This window comes from Sceloporus undulatus, chromosome 2 (genome assembly GCF_019175285.1).
Source record: "Sceloporus undulatus isolate JIND9_A2432 ecotype Alabama chromosome 2, SceUnd_v1.1, whole genome shotgun sequence".
In the NCBI taxonomy this organism is placed as follows: domain Eukaryota; kingdom Metazoa; phylum Chordata; class Lepidosauria; order Squamata; family Phrynosomatidae; genus Sceloporus; species Sceloporus undulatus.
Window position 1 is genome coordinate 2,484,249 of NC_056523.1, and position 18,977 is coordinate 2,503,225.

Below are 18,977 nucleotides of genomic sequence, written 5' to 3' on the forward strand. Positions count from 1 at the left end.
CTCAAGCACACGGTCTCAAAATGGCTGCCAAGCAGCTCCTCTCCTTCTCCTCTCTCTGGTCGGACTGCTCCGAAAGGCTCTGGAAGTTGGTATATAAAGCTAGTTTGCTAGCTCCGTCCCCTTGTGACTCACAGATGTGACTCACAGAAGCTCCACCCCTTCAGCACGAGCACACGGTCTCAAGCACACGGTCTCAAAATGGCTGCCAAGCAGCTCCTCTCCTTCTCCTCTCTCTGGCCGGACACCTCGGAGGGTGATAGTCTCCTTCCTTGGAGGTCTTTAAACAGAGGCTGGATGGCCATCTGTCAGGGATGCTTTGATTTGGATTTCCTGCATGGCAGGAGGTTGGACTGGATGGCCCTAGTGGTCTCTTCCAACTCTACGATTCTACGATTCTATGAACAACACTTATTTGTCAAGATCCTGAAGAGGCAGGTGGGATTTTTTTTAAACCCTCTTTCTCCTAATAGAATGAGATAGTTCAAGTCCAGAAAGAAATTCTATGGCTTCCCATTACTTTCTGTTATTTCCCTTCTGCAAAAATTCTGTCCAAAAATCTATCTGCTGGTTACCTATGTCCTGCAAGATACAAAACTATGATTCCCATCATCCTGAACCACCAAACTGTCTGATGATGAAGGGAGTTGTAGTTCAACACAATTAGAATTTCTTAGGCAAGGAATACTCAGAAGTGGTTTTGACTATTCCTTCCTCTGAAATAGAGACTCCAGCACCTGGGAATCTTAGACAGTTTCCCATCAAAGTATTAACCAGGGCTGACCCTTTCCAAGAAAGCTCTAGCGGAGGGTCATCATAAGCTGAGTTGAAGGTATTTTATTTAGAATTATATTAAAAAGGTGGGGATGAATCATGAGGTTCTACAGATGCTGATCGGTTGCAACTCCCAGGAGCCACAGCCAGCATTGTCTATAGGCCAGGAAAACCAGGTGCTGCAGTCCAAAATCTGGAGTGGTGCACTTTTCCCACCTCAAATTTATATATTTACATAGTGAGAATCTTTTGCCCTCTTTCTTTTCATGACTGAGTCTCCAATAATCCTGTGTGCATGGGTCAGTCAGGAGCTACAGTTCAATAAAATATATCTGGAGGTTCACAATTTTTTTTCTGGGAGAAGAAATCCATCCAAAAAATTACTACAATTCCCATCAATGCAACTGATTTCAGATACTCTCTCCGCCATTTGGTGGAAAAAGGGGGGGGTCACTGCTCTTCTCTGAGGCTGAGAGAGTGCCTCTGAAATCAACTATTTTGATGGCAATTGTATTCCCGTCTCTCACATCAATGTAATTGATTTCAAAGACGAGTGTCAACAGGGAGAGGAAAGGAGGGATAAACTCATGGTTTTTATGGAAATTGCTTTCCTGTTACTTGATGATGATGATGATGGGCTTGCTGAGGGGAAGACTGGTTTTGGGTTGTGTGTACAGATCACCTTTCTCTCCTAACAACCAAGCATTGTCCATAAGCCAGGTTCTGGGAGCTGTTGTCCAAATCTGAAGTGGTGCACTTTGGTCACTGCAATCAAGTACATTTGCATGGACTTTATTTCCTGGAATCCCCATCCAGCACAGACAATGAGCCATGTATACAATGTGCTGGTGTCAGGGTGCCAGAGGTATTGGGGGAAACTGTTAAATCTGTCTTGTAACACCTTCCAGTTGGGTTGGACTACAAGTCCCAACATTCCTGAACCTTGAGGGAGTTGTAGTTTAACACAGTTGGAATTTTATAGGCAAGGAATACTCAGAGTGGTTTTGACAGTTCCTTCCTCTGAAACAGAGCCTCTAGCACCTGGGATTCCTTGGGAGTTTCCCATCCAAGTACTGGGCTGACCTTGTTCCCATATGGGAGACAGATCTAACAGGTTCCACCAAAACCCCAATACCAGCCTGGCCCTGCATCTTAATGGCAGTGGGACATGGATGCATCTGCCTGAAACTGCAATGAGAATGACAGAAGGTGCACTTTGTATGGACCTCCTTCCTATAAAATTGCATGTGTCTGGGGGGGCGGTCTATTAGGAGAAAATAGGCACAAATTAGGAAAGTTAAGGAGGATTGAACCTTCTCCGCTGGGAAATAGGCACAAATTAGGAAAGTTACTTTACTTTCTTTCTACTTCCTTTTTTTAGATGGACTGCATCTTCCAGAATCCCCATCCAGGACAGTCACTGGGCCTTGTTTGGGTCCATTAAGTTCCTCTGGCTCTTCAGGCTGGAACTTTTCAGCTGGATTGTTCTCAATGCTTCCGAGTTCTGTACAAAGAAGTTGGAGGAGTGAATGTAATTGCTGAAATATTCCGTAAATGTGTGAATATGTATTTGCCTCAGAATAAGAATAAATAAATAAATAATATTTATTTCCCTCAGAATGTGCACAGATGAGGAATCCGCATCCGTAAAAATGGAGGGACGACTGGAGTTTTAATTAACCAACTGTTTGGTAGTTTTTAAAAACTCATTCTAAAAATCATCTCTAAATAGCTATGTGAAGTCCAAGGCTTTCATGGCGGGCATCCATAGTTTTTTGTGGGGTTTTCAGGGTATGTGGCCATGTTATAGAAGAGATTTATTTCTGCTGGCGAAAAATCAGGAATAAACTCTTCTAGAACATGGCCACATAGCCTGAAAAAGCTACAAAAACCCAAATAGCTATGTTTACAGAAGGGGGGGGGTCCTATTGTAATGTTTAGTACAGTGACTGAATGCCCCATGGATTTGCGAGGCTCTTTTTAAAGGATGAACAGAAAAGGCAAAGGGTGCTCAACCTGAGGATAAAGGAGCAGAGGACAGAATAGGCAGCACAGAAAAGTAAAGAGATAGTACCGGGATTCCTTCTTAATCTAAATGAATTTAAGTCGCCCGGACCAGATTGAACTCCATCCAAGGGTATTAAAGAACTGGCAAATGTAATATCGGAGCCATTGGCCAATAATCTTGAGACTCCTGGAAAAACGGAGAAGTCCCAGCAGACTGGAGGAGGGCAAAATCTTGTCCCCATCTTCAAAAAGGGAAACAATGAGGCTCTCAACCCTTATCGTCCAGTTAGTCGACATCAGTACTAGGAAAGCTTGGAGAGATCATAAAAAGAGAGGGTTGTTCCTTTTCTTATGACTCATCTAGAAGGTAATGCCTAATCACAAAAGTCAAAAACATGGGTTCAGAGAAAAAACCTCATGCACAGACAATATGATGCCTTTATTGATAGCAAATTACCAGCTTGGTAGATGAAGGGAATGCTGTGGATATAGAATCTTAATTGATTTCAGTAAGGCCCTTGACAAGGTTTCCACATGACATTCTCGCCACAACAAGCTTGTAAAATTGCGATAGACAACGGAACTGTTAACATGGATCTGTAATGGTTGGACCGGCCGAACCAAAGGGTGCTCAACATGGCTCCTTTTCATCCTGAGAGAAGTAACCAGTGGTGTCCACAGGGCTCTGTCCTTGGCCCAGTTGCTATTCAAACTCTTACAATGAACTGGAGGAAAATATGGGGGAATACTTATCAATTTGTAGATGACACCAAATTCAGGAGAATAGCTAATACTCCAGAGGACAGGATCAAAATTCAAAATGACCTAATAGACTAGAAGCTGGGCCAAAGCTAACAAAATGAACTTCAACACGAGAAATGTAAGGTACTACTGCACTTAGGGCGGAAAAATGAAATGCAATCAGATAAGGATGGGTGACACCTGGCTTAAAGGACAACATGTGAAAAGGGGATCTAGGAGTCCAAGTAGACCACAGTTGAACATGAGTCAACAGTGCGATGCGGCAGCTAACAAGGCCCAATGCGATTTTAGGCTGCATCAATAGAAGTATAGTGTCTAGATCAAGGGAAGTAATAGTGCCCTCAAGTATTTGCTCTGGTTAGGCCCCACCCGATAAATTGTGTCCAGTTCTGGGCACCACAATTCAGAAAGACATTGAGAAACCGGAGCGTGTCCAAAGGAGGGCACTAAAATGGTGAAAGGTCTGGAAACCGCGCCTATGCGGAACGACTCAGGGAGCTGGGGATGTTTAGCTGGAGAAGAAAGGTTAAGAGGTGATATGATAGCCCTGTTTAAATATTGAAGGGTATGTCATATTGAGGAGAGAGCAAGCTTGTCTTCTGTTCTGCTGCCAGAGACTAGGACCCGGAGCAATGGATGCAAAATTGCAGGAAAAGAGATTCCCACCTCAATATTAGGAGGAAACTCGACAGTAAGGCTGTTCAACAGTGGAACAAACTCCCTCGGAGTGTAGTGGAGTCTCCTTCCTGGAGGTCTTCAAGCAGAGCTGGATGGCCATCTGTGGGATGCTTTGATGTGATTTCCTGCATGGCAGAAGGTTGGACTGGCTGGCTTGCGGTCTCTTCCAACTCTATGATTCTATGTTCTAAAAAACAACCAAAAACTGGTTGGGGGAAGTGGTGGAACACAGGGAGAAGGTGGTATTCCTCCTTACCTTCCACTCTTTTCTCTCTCTCTGTCTGGCATCTGATGGAGTTCTTTTCCTTTGGGAAAAGGCCTAACCCTCAAAGGGCCTCTCTGGGTCTCCTTGTGAAGAGGAAGAAAACTACACCAACAGGCCCCAGGAAGAAAAGGCGCATTTGTGGGGGGAGGTGTCCCTTATCCTGCTAATTGACATGGAAACTGCACCTATTCCTCTCCATAGGAGTCCTGGGGCAGAAGAGGAAAGGGTGGGGAGCTTGGAAACAAAATTAATGGGGGGGGTTCCGTTGCCGGCCCCTTGATCTGGGGGGGGGGAAGCGGGGCATTTCTTTCTTCCCCCTCCAGGGTTTTTCACTCCCCACACCCCCCCCCTTTCCAGTCTCTCTGGGGAGAGCAGGCCTTTTGTCCTTCCACCTTCGGGGGAGGGGGGCTGGACTGGAGGGGAGTTCTTTCCTCCTGAGAACCTTTCAGCTCTAGCCATTCCGCGATGAGGATTTGTCCTTTGATCCACCCCCCCAAAAAAACCCACCGCTGCTTCTCCCACAGCAGGGGTCCTCCCCCCTTTTGGAGACCTTAGGAATTGAGCCCTCTGCTCTCTTTCTCCCCACTGGAGGAATTCTAGGAATCTGAGCTTCTGGCCTTTGTCTCCCTCCTCGGAAGACTCGCTAGGAATCTAGCCACTGCTCTCTCTCACTCTTGGAGGACTCCTCAGAATCTGACCTGCTCTCTGCTCTCTTTCTCCCCCTCGGAGGACTCTCTAGGAATCTGAGACTCTGGCCTCTTTCTCCCCCTGGAGGAATCTCTAGGAACTGAGCCTCTGCTCTCTTTCTTCGCCCCTTTGGAGGACCCGCTAGGAATCTGGAGCCTCTGCTCTCTCTCACCCTGGAGGACACTCTAGGAATCTGACCCTCTGCTCTCTTTCTTCTCCCCCGCGGAGGAATCTCTAGGAATCGTGATCCTCTGCTCTCTTTCTCCCCCTTGGGGAATCTCTAGGCATCGTGAGCCTCTGCGCTCTTTCTTTCTCCCTTTGGATGACTCTCTAGGATTCTGAGCCTCTGCTCTCCGTTCTCCCATTGGAGGACCCCTAGGAAATCTGAGCCTCTGCGCTCTCTCACACCCTTGGAGACACTCTAGGAATCTGCCCTCTGCTCCATTTCCTTTTCTCCCCCTTGGAGGACTCTCTAGGAATCTGAGACTCTTCTCTCCCTCACCCTTGGAGGACTCTCTAGGAATCTGAACCTCTGCTCCCTCGGAAGCTTGTTGGAGGGGAGGAGGAGGAGGTATTGGGGGGGGGGGATCAGGTAGGAAACAAGAACAAACAAAGGGCCAATTACCAGGTTGACATTCCCTCTTTATGGGAAGCCCCACAAGAAATTTGGGGGCAGAGGAGGGAGGGGAGGCAGGGAGGCCCCTTTCCTTCTCCCATCCCAAAGGTTTTGTGTGAAAGAATATTCATGTACAAATAAAATAAAGTGTAAAAAGGCAAAAAAGAAGCCAAACTGGATCTGCTTCCTCTCCTTCCCCCTTTCCCCAGTTTTCGTTCTTTCTTTTAAGAACCCCTACAAGAGTGATGGGAGGATAATACACACAAACACCCCCCCCAATACTCTCCAGCTGTCCTGATTTGGTCAGGACAGTCCTGATAGAATCATAGAGTTGGAAGAGACCGCAAGGGCCGTCCAGTCCAACCCCTCTGTTGCCCCACTTTTTCACCTGCTTTAAAACATCCCAGTTTCTCTCCTCCTCCCACTTTCCCCCATTGTCTTCAACTTTCTCCATTTCAGTCAACCCAAAATGCCAAAGTAGCTCCCACTCAGTTGACCCAGAAGGGAGAGGAGGGGGCAGAGTCTTTTCCCTTGAGGCTCAGGGAAAAGCAAATGGCTTCAGCTTCGCCTCACTTGTGTCTTCTTTCTCATTGATAACTTTTGCTATCTTGGCCACACCTTGGTGTTGGTTTGTCACATGTATCCTGGGTATGATCTGTGAAATTTTGGAGGCTTTGGCAAACACCAACCAATGCCAATACACTCTACTGCCCATCCTCCCAACAGCTGAAATGCACAGGGACCCCCAATCTCTGATGCCAGCTAGAATGCTAGAGAGAAACACCAGGACTGGTAGCCATGGGTAGCCCTGGACCCAACCTCCTTCGCAACTCACAGGCTTCACCAGACATCTTGGAGAAATTGTCAGTACTGTACCAGCCAACTATGAGCCTTGACAGACCAGCATCAAAGGCCAGCCTCGGGGCAGAGTGAGGGCGTGACATCTGCATGATGCACGCTCCAACTCTGTCCCCATGCCAGCATGACATCATGCACCCCACCACACTTCAGGCAACGTCACGGCGCTCCTCCAGATGACGCAGCTCCAAAGGAGTGCCAAAAAGCCATGGCGCTGGCAGCTATGACACCCTTTCCATGGCACAAAAAGGAACCACTTTTTATGGCTCCTTTTTGCGCCGCGGAAAAGTCATATTGGGCCCTAGTATGTAGTTGCCATGGCCCCAATCCAGTGAAGAAAGAGGTGGCTGCAGGCTGCCCCTTAGGGCCGGTGTGTTCAGCCCCTATGCTCCCAGAATTCAGACAACAAGCTTTGGTGCAAGGAAACAACATACTTTTATTGCAGAACAGAGACTACAGTGACCAGCAAGTGTTTAGGTCAGTATTATCTGTTCCCGCCATCCTGTCATACTGCTCTGCTCCCCTTCTCTCCTGAACTGTTGCCAAGTGAATATAACACACAGATTTTGATTTCTACCTGTTAACTTCAGTAAAACTCCTCACACGGAGTTAAATTTATACATTTCTCTAACTCAACCCATCATGACAGAACCAAACCCAATTAGATATTGACATCAATATAGGATTTGTTAAATGTAGAATTGAGAATATTTGTCTGTAACCATAGTCATTCATAATTGGGATTCCGGTGGAGAATGGTGGCGCACAGGTCGTAATCCCCAAGTGCTCCGGGAGGCGACCGCTTGCTACAGGATGAGATCCCATTTTCCTGAGATTAACCACAGTCTATCTGTAACCACAATAACTGATAATTGGGAGTCACAAACTAATTTTGTGAATTCCTACCCATTTTTCTGAGATTAAATCCCAAAGAGCACTCTTAGGGGCTGTACAGACCGCCCTTTGAGCGCCAGATTGGGGCTGTGGCAACCGCATGCCGTGGCCCCAAGCTCACCTTTTTCCACAGCACAAAAAAGAGTCGCAAAAAGAAGCTCTTCTGCGCCATGGAGGAGGCCTGACAGCCAGAGGGGAAGTCTCCAAGGAGGGCTTTTTTGGGGAAAGGACTTCCACCCAAGTAACTCTCACCCCAAGCTCCCTCCCTCCCTCCTGGAGCTCCTCTCAGCCATGATCCTAAAAGGTAGCATTGCCCTCCTCCTCCTCATTGCCAAGGACAGGCAGAAGGAGCGTCCTCCCCCTAATTTCCATCAGAATATAAATGCCTCCTCCTCTTCCTCCCTTTTTAACTTGCCTTCCCTGGCCTTGGAGATCTCTCTGGCCTCCCACCTCCCCTTCCCCCAGGAAAGACCCCCTCCCAAAGCTGGGTCCAGACCCAAAAGCCCCCCCAACCACCAGCCAAAATGTTCTTCTTACTCCCTTTCCACCCCCTACAAATACATCTGAGGCCTTCAAAGAAGAGGAGGAGGAGGAGGAGGAGGACTGGCAGCCTGAGAAAAGCCTCCAAGGAGGCCTTTGTAGGGAGGGGGAGGGAGAGAGAAGACAAGGGGGGCTTCCCTCAAAATAAACCCCCTCCCTTCCAGGAGCCCCCCCCCCAGAAACCCAGGTCTTAAATGGGGGCCTTGCTTTCCTCCTCCTCCTCCTCTTCCCTGGAGCTCTTCCTTCTTTGCCAAAGAAAGGCAGAAAGACTCAGTAGTGCCACTCTATTCTGCTTTGGTCAGGCTTCACCTGGAATACAGTGTCCAGGACATTGAGAAAATGGAATGTGTCCAAAATGGTGAAAGGTCTAGAAGCCATGCCTTATGAGGAAAGACTTAGGGAGCTGGGTATGTTTATCCTGGAGAAGAGAAGGTTAAGGGGTGATATGATGTGACATGATATCTCCAGTCCATCTGCCATGGTCTGTAACAGAAATTTCAGGAAACTTAGATTTCTAGGATTGGCAGATCAATAGGATCGGCAAGAGGACCTAGTAATTGAAAATCCATAAGTTTATTTCCAATTGTCGACAAAGGAAAACATTGAACTCAGTGGAATTCAAGTTCCAAAAAGCTGAGGCCCCGAACAAGACAAAATGGCTCTTTTTATATTATTCAAGACAAAGAAGCTTCTTCAATACACCTGATTGGCTAATTACAATTTAAACATACAGAATTCTTACAATCAGAACAGAAATACATGCATACATTAAAACTGCATCATCACTCCTTACCCCCTCCTTTAGCCTTCCTTCTAACCTTGCTTCTGAATGTCCTTATCTCAGTAGTTTATGTTATGTCTTTTTTACTGGTGCCAGCTTCCATCCAGGTCAAGATGCACTCACTATTCCTTTCCTCTAGTAACTCCAAGCCTTTATTTAAAAACTATCTCTCTGGCTGACAAAGGTGACTCCATCTTTCTATAGTTTTTATATTTCAAAAAGGAATTTCCACCACAGGTCCAGACCTCAGAGAGAGAGAGAACCAATACTGGACTTGATTTCCATTCCCCACCACCATTCCCTTCTCCTTTTGTGTCATGTCTTTTTAGCTTGTAAGCCTGAGGGCAGGGAACCATCTGAATAACTATCTGTAAGCTGCTCTGACAGCCTTTAGGGCTGGAGAGCGGGGTATAAATACCACAAATAAATACATAAATATGCTAGCTTTATTTAAGTATTTGAAGGGATTTCATATTGAGGAGGGAGCAAGCTTGTTTTCTGCTGTTCCAGAGACTAGGACCTGGAGCAATGGATGCAAGCTGCAGGAAAAGAGATTCCACCTCAACATTAGGAGGAACAAATTCCCTCGGAGTGTAGTGGAGTCTCCCTCCTTGGAGGTCTTTAAGCAGAGGCTGGATGGCCATCTGTCAAAGCAGATGCTTTGATGGAGAGTTCCTGCATGGCAGAATGGGGTTGGACTGGATGGCTCTTGGGATCTCTTCCAATTCTATGATTTCTATCCACCTTCCTTCCGGAAGTGAGGTCAGAAGGGGGCGTGACACTTTCCCCCCTCCCTTCGCTCTCCCCCTCTTTACCTTTTTGCTGCCTCTCTAGGCAGAGGAACTTGCTGCTCTTGGGAAGTCTATATCTGCTTCCCTGCCAGACCTTCTTTCTTTGCTCCTGAAAAACAGACCCCAGGTAAAAAAAAAAGGGGGGGGGATATTGTTGTTGGGGGGAATCCAATGGTGGAAGGGGCCCCAAGGCTTCCCTGCCCCTTCCCCTGAAACCTTTCCTTCAGCAGCCCCTAAAAGAAAGAAATGGGGGGACTAATCTTGAGTTTTATTTGCCCCCAAAGCAAAGGGGCGCCTGGGCTGAAAGCGTTTCCCAGCCTCTCAGGCTGATTTTCCTGGGCTGCATCCTAAAGAAGGAGGGAGGGAGAAGGAGGACCCTCCTTTTATGGAGCAAGCTTGTTTTCTGCTGCTGCTGCTGCAGAGATTAGAGCACGGAACAATGGACGCGAGTTGCAGGAAAAGAGATTCTAGCTCAAGATTAGGAGGAACTTCCTGACAGCAAGGGCTGTTTGACAGTGGAACTCCCTCCCTCAGTGGAGAGTGGTGGAGTCTCCTTCCTTGGAGGTCTTTAAGCAGAGGCTGGATGGCCATCTGTCAAAGCAGATGCTTTGATTGAGAGTTCCTGCATGGCAGAATGGGGTTGGACTGGAGGGCCCTTGGGGTCTCTTTCGACACTATGAGTCTATGGTACTGAGGAGGGGTCTTCAGCATGAGAAGTAGTTGGGATTCTGCCTTTCAGCCTTCAGAGGATGAAGAGAAATGGGGGGAAGAGAGGCAGAGGGGCCTAGTGGGGGGAGCAGTTAGGAAAGGAAGAGGGAAAGGGGGACATTGGGAGGGAGAACAGAGGTGAGGGGGAGGGACCCCCAAATGTGCTTTTTGGAGGAGGGAAGATGGGGAGGGGAAGAGCCCCTTTTGGGGTCCAGAAAGTGGGGGGACTGATTCCTCCAATCTTCCTGGGAAAGGACAACCCCCTCAAGTCATCCAGAGGCCCCTCCAACTTGCAAAACCTTCCCCCTCCTTCCTAAATGTCCCCCTTCCTCCCCCTCCATCCCAAGGTCTCCTTTCCCTCCACATCTGGGAGCTCTGCCATGTTTACATAGGGGCAGACCCTTGCTGTGGGATGGCAGTGGGAGTGGGAGGAGCAGCCCTACTAGTTAATGGGGAGAGGGGGAGTTGGAGGAGGAGGAGGAGGAGGAGACACCCTTTAGGGTTCCTGCTACAGAACGCTTTGTAAACTGGAGAAGCCTCTGAATGACTTGAGGGGGACCTGCCTTTGACAGGAGGATTGCAGAGCCCCATACCTTCTCAACCCCAAAAAGTGGCTCTTCCCCTCTCCCCCCTCAACTTTACCACCTTCAAAAAGCACACTTGGGGGTCCTTCCCCTCCCAATTTTCCCCCTTACCCTCCTGCCTGCTCCCTTCCCTCCCAGGGTCTCTTTTCCCTCCCCATCTGGGAGCTCTGCCTAGTCTGCATGGGACCAGGCCCTTATATTGTAGAATCATAGAGTTGGAAGAAATGATGTGAGGTGGCATTGGGCAGTTCTAGTGGGAAGAGAGGCCCTGCTGTTTATGGGATGAGGGGATTACCAGGAAGAAGCGGAGACTCCTGGGGAGAAGCAGCCCAGTCTTCTTGGGGCCACACTGGGGTTAGGAAGGGTGGGCACATGTGGCAAAGCAGCATGGCTTTCTCTTGGATTTAAACCAAATGACTTTAAAAAAAGCCTCCTGTATACACACACAGAGTCTGACAATTATTACTACTTTACAACCCAAGTTGAAAACCTAACTACTAACCAGGGCTGACCCTGCTTAGCTTCTAAGATCAGTCAGGATCTGGTGCCTTTAGGGTATCCAGACCAGGGTAGATAGCCTTACAACAGCAATGTCCATTACTGATGCTCTGTAAATACCTAATAATACCACTAATAACACAATTATGTATTGGTTTTGCAGGGTGTTGCAGCAGATTATCTTAAGGACATCTTTGCTCTGAGAAGGACTGAGGAGGAATAACTTTGAGACAACCTGTGCCTCCATTGGAGTAACCAAAAAGCAAATAAACCTATAGATGGATGAACAAGATTCAGCTAAATCTGAAGGAGAAAGAGGTCCTGGTGGCCTCAGTGCTGAGAGCAGTGGAGGATTCTGGGAGAGGACAGTCCAGAGGTCCCTGGGTGAGGGCCTAGCCAGTTCAGACATGCAGCACCAGTGCTTCAGGCAGTTCTGCTATGAGGAGGGCAAGAGCCCCCGAGAAGTTTGCAGTCATCTCCACAGTCTTTGCTGTCAGTGGCTGAAGCCAGATCGACACACAAAAAATGAGATCCTGGACCTGGTGATCTTGGAGCAGTTTCTGACCATCTTGCCCTCAGAGATGAAGAACTGGGTCAGAGAATGTGGGGCAGAGACCTGTTCCCAGGCAGTGGCCTTGGCAGAAGGTTTCCTCCTGAGTCGGGCAGAGGCAGAGAAGAAGCAGAAAGAGCAGCAGGTGAGAGTGCTTCCTCATGGAGCAAAGGTGGGCAGGTTCTGGCTCTGGGCTGGCTATTCTGAGCCTCGAGGGGTAGAGGCCTGCTAAAGAGGTCTTGCTGAAATGTGATGCCCACAGTATTGGCTTTGATAAGGAGATGTGTGAGGACGATCTGCCTTGTGATGAAGTAGAATCACAGTCACCACACCTTTGAGAAGGGTGAGTCTGTTTTAAAACTAGGTGGGGGATCCCTTTGTGCCAGGTTTCCCTGCTGGCACTGCCAGTAACCAGTTTTCTCCTGTGGTGACTCCAGTGGCAGAGTCTGGCCTAATGTGTTCAGGAGCACAATGGGTTTCCACCCACTCCAAGAAGTAGCCAATTCTTGCTCTAAGGGGTGAAGCCCTATTACCATTGCTTACTTTTTTCATGTTATTTTTATTACAAAGCCAACATAACAAATTACCAACAATAGTGCTGTGGCCACAGAGTGTACAGGTTGGTATATCTATAGAGTAGCGACAGGTTTTGCCTGTTACAATTCTTGCTTACACACAAAACACATGAATATGTGTTTAAATATATAATGGGTCCATGAGAAGACCTCAATTATAAGAAGTTCCTGCTGTGAGCTCCATGGAATTGTTTGTGTGTTCCACCACGTACAATAAACACAGCAAGTATTAACACAAGTAATTTCACATGTCACTTTTGAAGTTGAGCTTATGGACGGCTGACGTTTTCCTGACTTGGTTGTGGTTGGATGTCTCATAGCACACAAGTCCAAACCCCTTCCCAAAGCCTTTGCCATTTTCTCATCCTTCTCATTCCATATCTTGAATCCTCACTGCTGTTTCAGGTCACAATTCTCATTGTAGAAGTTCACTCTGAAGTTCCTGTGGCTGAGAAGCCTCCATTGGACCCTAGGCAGAGTCCTCAACGGAGGGCGATCCAGCAGGAGTATGATGGAGGACTGCCCTTGCAAGGTAAGGATGAATCTTTGTCCAGAATTGTGAAAGTCTCTTTATTCTTGTTGTGTGCCTTCATGTCATTTACAAATTATGGTGACTTAAGGTGACTACATCATGTGGTTTTCTTGGGAAGATTTGTTCAGACAGGGTTTCTCTTTGTCTTCCTCTGAAGCTTAGAGCAGGTGATTTGCCCAAGGTGACCCTGGAAGTATCCATGGCTGAGCGGGAATTTGAACCCTGCTCTCCAAGCCCCCAAATGCTGTAAGTATTTCAGCACGCCGGCTCTGATTTCCCCAATGGAAGCCATTGGGCATTTGGGTCTGATGTGGAACATCCATATTCTGCTCAACCTTGTGGAAATAGAGTTCTGCAAGCAGGGTTGCTGGGGTTCCAGATGCAAAGCTAGGGGTGCATTTGGCTGTGTAGTACGTTCAGTGTATATCTCGATATTCATATCAGAGATTTATGCTTCTATCATTGATGTAGGTGTTCATTTATATGAGGTGCAATTTGAGTTTTCAGGGTGTTAACCCTTTTAAAGGGAAACAAAAATATGCAAGTTAAATTTATTAGAGTTCAGCTTTCTATCTTTAGATAGAATGAGATATAGGGAGGTCCCTGTGTGTGTAAGGAGGGAAAGGAGAATGTAATACATAATAAAACAAAGCCAGCAAAGAATGCATCTAAGAACAAATAAAAGACTCTGTTTTGAGTTTGTGTTACTGGATTATCCAACTGAAAAATCTCCAGCTGGCACAACAATTGTAATAGAGTTTCTTTCCAAAAATCAACATGTGAGGAGGTTACGCATTTTTATTTGCATAACTAATAAATCTTTACTGTACTGTATAGAATTTGGAGTAATCTTAGTTGTCTCTAGCAGCCTTTCCTCTTTCTGTTGATTTTTCTATTAGCATGACATTCCAGAGTTTTGTGCTCTTTTCTATATCTGGCTTTTGCTCCCTGCAGCTCTGGACACTAGAGTTTGAATCCCTGTTCAGCTATTCATTTTAGTGGGTTGTTACTGCCTCCCAGGTCCTCCGTGGAAACAGTGGGACATTGTTGCCTGGTACCACTGGGCTTCCCCCTGTCCATTGAGTTGTATATTTGGTTCATAACATTGCCATTCAACCCAAAGGTTACACAGCATGGGTACTGCTCATCTCCTCATCTAGAGATCAACTTTATCCATCCCTGATGTGCATGGCACATCTTGTCCCCTGTGTGTTTCTATTCATATCTAGCTTTTGTTCTTGGGGACCTGCATATTCAGTTCATATGTGATAAAAGAGGGGGAAGAGGCCCTCTTTTGGAGTGAATGCTGGCGGCTGGGGTGGCGGCTGGGGGGGTCTGCCTTAGGGAAGGAGCCATGGGGGTTAAAGCAAGGAAGCCCCACTCCCTGTTCTCCCTCATCCAAGAGGCAAGATGCTTCTGAGCATCCTTTCCAGCCCGCTTCAAACAAAAAACTATGGTATACAGAGAACCTCCGCCAAATGAAGCAGGCTGCGCAACGACTAGAGCGCTGTTGGCGGAAACATCGTTTATCTGATAAGGCATGCCATAAGAACCTATTAGATTCTTACGGAGTGGCAATCAATGCAGCAAAGAATTCTTTCTGTGCTTCACGTATTGCATCAGCGGAGTCTTGTCCAGCAGAGCTGTTCAGGGTGGTTGAAGAGCTAACCCAACTGTTTCCCACCCTGAACCCGTTATTAGAACAGTCTATAGCCTACTGTGACGCTTTTAATGACTTCTTTGTGGATAAAATCTCTCAGATAAAGGCTGATCTGGACACGGACATTATAACAGAAACAGTAAGAGAGGTGTCCAGTGACTCTGCGGACTGTGTTATGCTGGATCATTTTGAGTTTGTGAACACCGATGAAGTGGACAAACTCCTTGGAAGTGTAAAGAGGATGATGTGCTCTCTCGATCCTTGCCCATCGTGGTTGACCATTCAGGGAGGGGATGCAATAAAAACTTTATTGCATCTCGTAATTAATACATCCCTAAAAGAGGGATTATTTCCATCTGAATTGAAACAAGTGATAGTTAAACCACTTCTAAAAAAATCGTCTTTAGATGCTGACGAGAAACAATTATAGACCTGTCTCCCTCTTTCCATTTTTGGGCAAAGTAATCGAGAGAGCAGCCACCCTCCAACTCCAAGCTGTTTTGGATGAAAATCATTATCTGGACCCATTTCAAACCAACTTCAGGATTGGATACAGAGTTGAGACAGCCATTGTCACCTTAGTCGATTATCTCTGTCTGGGCATCGACAGGGGAAGTGTGGCTTTGTTGGTGCTCTTGGACATCTCAGCGGCTTTCGATGTCATTGACCATGGTATCCTTCTGGAACACCTGAGGGAGTTAAGTATTGGAGGCACTGCACTCCAGTGGCTCCATTCCTACCTCTCAGGCAGATTCCAGATGGTGATGCTGGGGGACAGCTGCTCCTCTAAGAGAGAGCTGACATCTGGCATCCCTCAGGGCACCATCCTGTCCCCCATGCTATTTAACATTTACATGAAACTGCTGGGAGAGATCATCTGGAGACATGGGACGCAGTACTATCAATACGCTGATGACACCCAAATTTATTTCTCTATGTCTCCGACTGATGCAGTAACTAAGGATGGCATCTCTCCTCTGGATGCCTATCTTAAGTCGGTAATGGGCTGGATGAGGGAAAACAAACTCAAGCTGAATCCAGAAAAAACTGAGGTACTTGCGATAGGTTCCCCAAGTCCAGGGATGGAGATTTGTCAACCAGTCCTGGACGGAATCACACTTCCCCTAAAGGATGAAGTTCGCAGTTTGGGGTTACTTCTGGATCTATCCCTACAATTATCATCTCAAATAGATGCAATGGCCAAAAGTGCCTGGTATCAAGTTCGGTTGATACGCCAACTGCGCCTCTACCTGGACCAAAAGGACCTTGAAGCAGTGGTACTTACACTGGTAATCTCTCATCTTGATTTCAGTAATGCACTTTACATGGGGCTACCTGTGCACCAAGTTCGGAAGCTTCAATTGGTGCAAAATGCCTCAACCAAACTGGTCACTGGAACACCTAGATCAGACCACATAACACCTGTTCTAAAATCTCTTCACTGGCCGCCGATTAGCTTCCAGGCACAGTACAAAGTGTTGGCTATCACCTTTAAAGCCCTATATGGCTTGGGCCCGAGTTACTTGAGGGAACACCCATACCTACACAATCCGCCCCACACACTCAGAACATCTGGGAAGAATTTACTGGATTATCCAAAAACTAGACTAATATCAACTTCCCATAGAGCATTTACTGCCATGGACCCCAAACTGTGGAATAACTTACCGGAAGAGATCTATCTTACTACCACCTTAGACACCTTTAAGAAGGCACTTAAGACGGATCTCTTCCGGCGAGCCTCCCCCCCCGATCTTCTATAAACAACTATAAGAAGACACTTATTCTGAGCATGTTTATTTGAAATGAGATGTTGATATAGATATTTTATAGAATTGACATTGTGTTGTGATTTTATGGATTGTATTTTATAAGAAGTGTAATTTTAATTGAGTTGTAATTGTAATTTTATTGCTGTAATCCCGCCTATCTGTAGGGAGAGGCGGGAAATATAAATAAAAACTATAATAATAATAATAATAATAATAACAACAACAACGACAACAACTTTTTATTTATATCTCCCACTTCTCCCTTTGGATCGAAGCGGGATTACAGCAATAAAAACATCATAAAATACATAGACAATACAAAATACTTCAGTCAGAAATAAAAAGGGAAGAGTTGTTACAGTATTGCTCACAGTCGTAAGAATCGAGTATTCAAAATCAGATTAGAGGAGATCCGTTGGATAGGCCCGACAGAAGAGATCCATCTTCAATGCCCTCTTGAAGGCTTCCAAAGAAGGTATAAGATGGATCTCTTCCGGTAAGTTGTTCCAAAGTTTAGGGGCCATCGCAGAAAACGTTTTACAAGAGGTAGTTTTCAACCTGGTTTTGGGGTGTTCTAATATTTTTGTGCCAGATGTTCTGAGAGTGCGGGGCGGATTATGTATGGAATGGCATTCCCTTAAGTAACTCAGGCCCAGGTCATGCAGGGCTTTATAGGTAATAACTGACACTTGGTATTGCACCCAGAAGCTAATCGGCAGCCAATGTAGAGATTTCAACACCGGTGTAATGTGTTCTGATCTCGGAGTCCTGGAGATCAGTCTGGCTGCAGCATTCTGAACCAGTTATTATTATTATCAGGAGTATCCTCAGCTGTGAGCCCTCCCTTCCTCTCTTGGGGGGTCAATGTGGAGCTTCTGAGCATGATGAGTCCCACTCACCCGTTTTCCTGTTGTGGCAGCCCCATGGATTGTGTCCTCCCGCCACTGCCACCAAATTATGTGATGAGAGCCACCAAAACTGCTTATCTCCCTTTTTTAGAATTCCTTTTCATTTGGTGCATATACATTCACAAATACATAATTATCCTCACCTAGTTCTCCCTGTATATTATATATATTCCTTCATCATCTTTTATTACCTTATTTATTACAAAATTACATTTTTTTGGCAATTATTATTGCTACCCCTTTGATTTAGAGCTTCCAAATGCTTTCTTGTAATTCTTTGCCCAGTTCAATTTCAGTTCATTTTCCCCCTGTTGCCGTTGCTGTGTCTCATGAATCAAGATAACATCTGCTGCGTCCCTTCGTAATAAAGCTTCAATCCTTCTTTGTTTAATCACTGAACCAAGACCTTTGGTGTTTAATGTTGAAATTTTCAGTTTACCTAACATAGCACCGTTTATTTCTTTCTCCAGTGGCTCCAATTTGTGCAGCCCATATCCCTTCCCTTCTCCCCGTTTCTCCTCCCCTCCCTCCCCATGTCCCATTTACCTCTCCACTTCTTGACTTTCATCAAACATTACAGGCTGGACACCAGGGCCAAATGGGACGCAGCCTTTGGGAGGGCAGTGTTGGTCTCAGGTTTACATTGATTACACTGCATTAATGACTTTTGCCAGAATTGGCTTGTTGACAGCGTTCCTGGTTTGCATAGATCTTGCATGACCTAGCGTGTTCTGTTTATGTGCCTTTCACTTAACAAGTTAAGTACTATTTATTTAAGTACAGACTACAAGTGACACAGTTCTTGGGTTCAATGATTTTATTGTGTAATAAACACAGCTTGTTTGAACCTTACTTGTGTCTCATGACACTCCCTCCGCTGCTGACCGAAGCTTGTCAGTCTCAACCCATTTGTATGATTCGCAGAGACCACGAAGAAGGAGGACAGGTTGCTCACCTGTAACAGTATTTCTTCAAATGGTCATCTGCGAATTCATACAAATCCCGCCCATCCTCCCCTCAGTTTCCTGCTCTTGATTGGCTCATTCTCATGTCACTTATGTAGCGTAAATTCTGGAATTGGGGAAAGAGTGGGAACGCAGAGGGCTTATAAGGGATGGGCAGAGCTACAGCCAGAAAGTTGCTAAAAGTTGCAAAGTGAACTTTGCCCAGTGATTCTAGAAGTTTCCGAAGAGCACTGCGCAGGCGCAGTAAAACCCCTTTGTATGTATTCGCAGATGACCACTTGAAGAAATACTGTTACAGGTATGCAACCTATCCTTACTCTCACTTAGGACCCTCTCTCTGTCCTCATTTACTGTTACCCTTCTGACCCTATTTCTATTCTAGCCCTCAGGCTAACCCTATCCCTCAGAATATCAGACCAGCCACTCCCTCCCTTGGAGTGCTGTATTAGGACCATGTCCCTCACTCCTGAACTTGTTCCCTATCAGACTCTGTCATAGAGCCAAGTTGCTCCTTTCCACACTTTAGCTTTCTCAGTCCCTAACCTCTGGACTTCCACACAAACAGACCCTCACTG

At 46.4% G+C, this 18,977-nt stretch overlaps 1 protein-coding gene and 1 pseudogene across 1 annotated transcript in view; one reads left to right on the top strand and one right to left on the bottom strand.

Annotated features, from left to right (window-relative positions):
• LOC121922966 (zinc finger protein 260-like) overlaps positions 1–18,977 on the bottom strand; it is a 144,355-nt gene that overhangs the window by 86,790 nt on the left and 38,588 nt on the right. The gene's annotated exons all lie outside the window — the stretch shown is intronic.
• LOC121923054 overlaps positions 9,675–18,977 on the top strand; it is a 173,083-nt pseudogene continuing 163,780 nt past the window's right edge.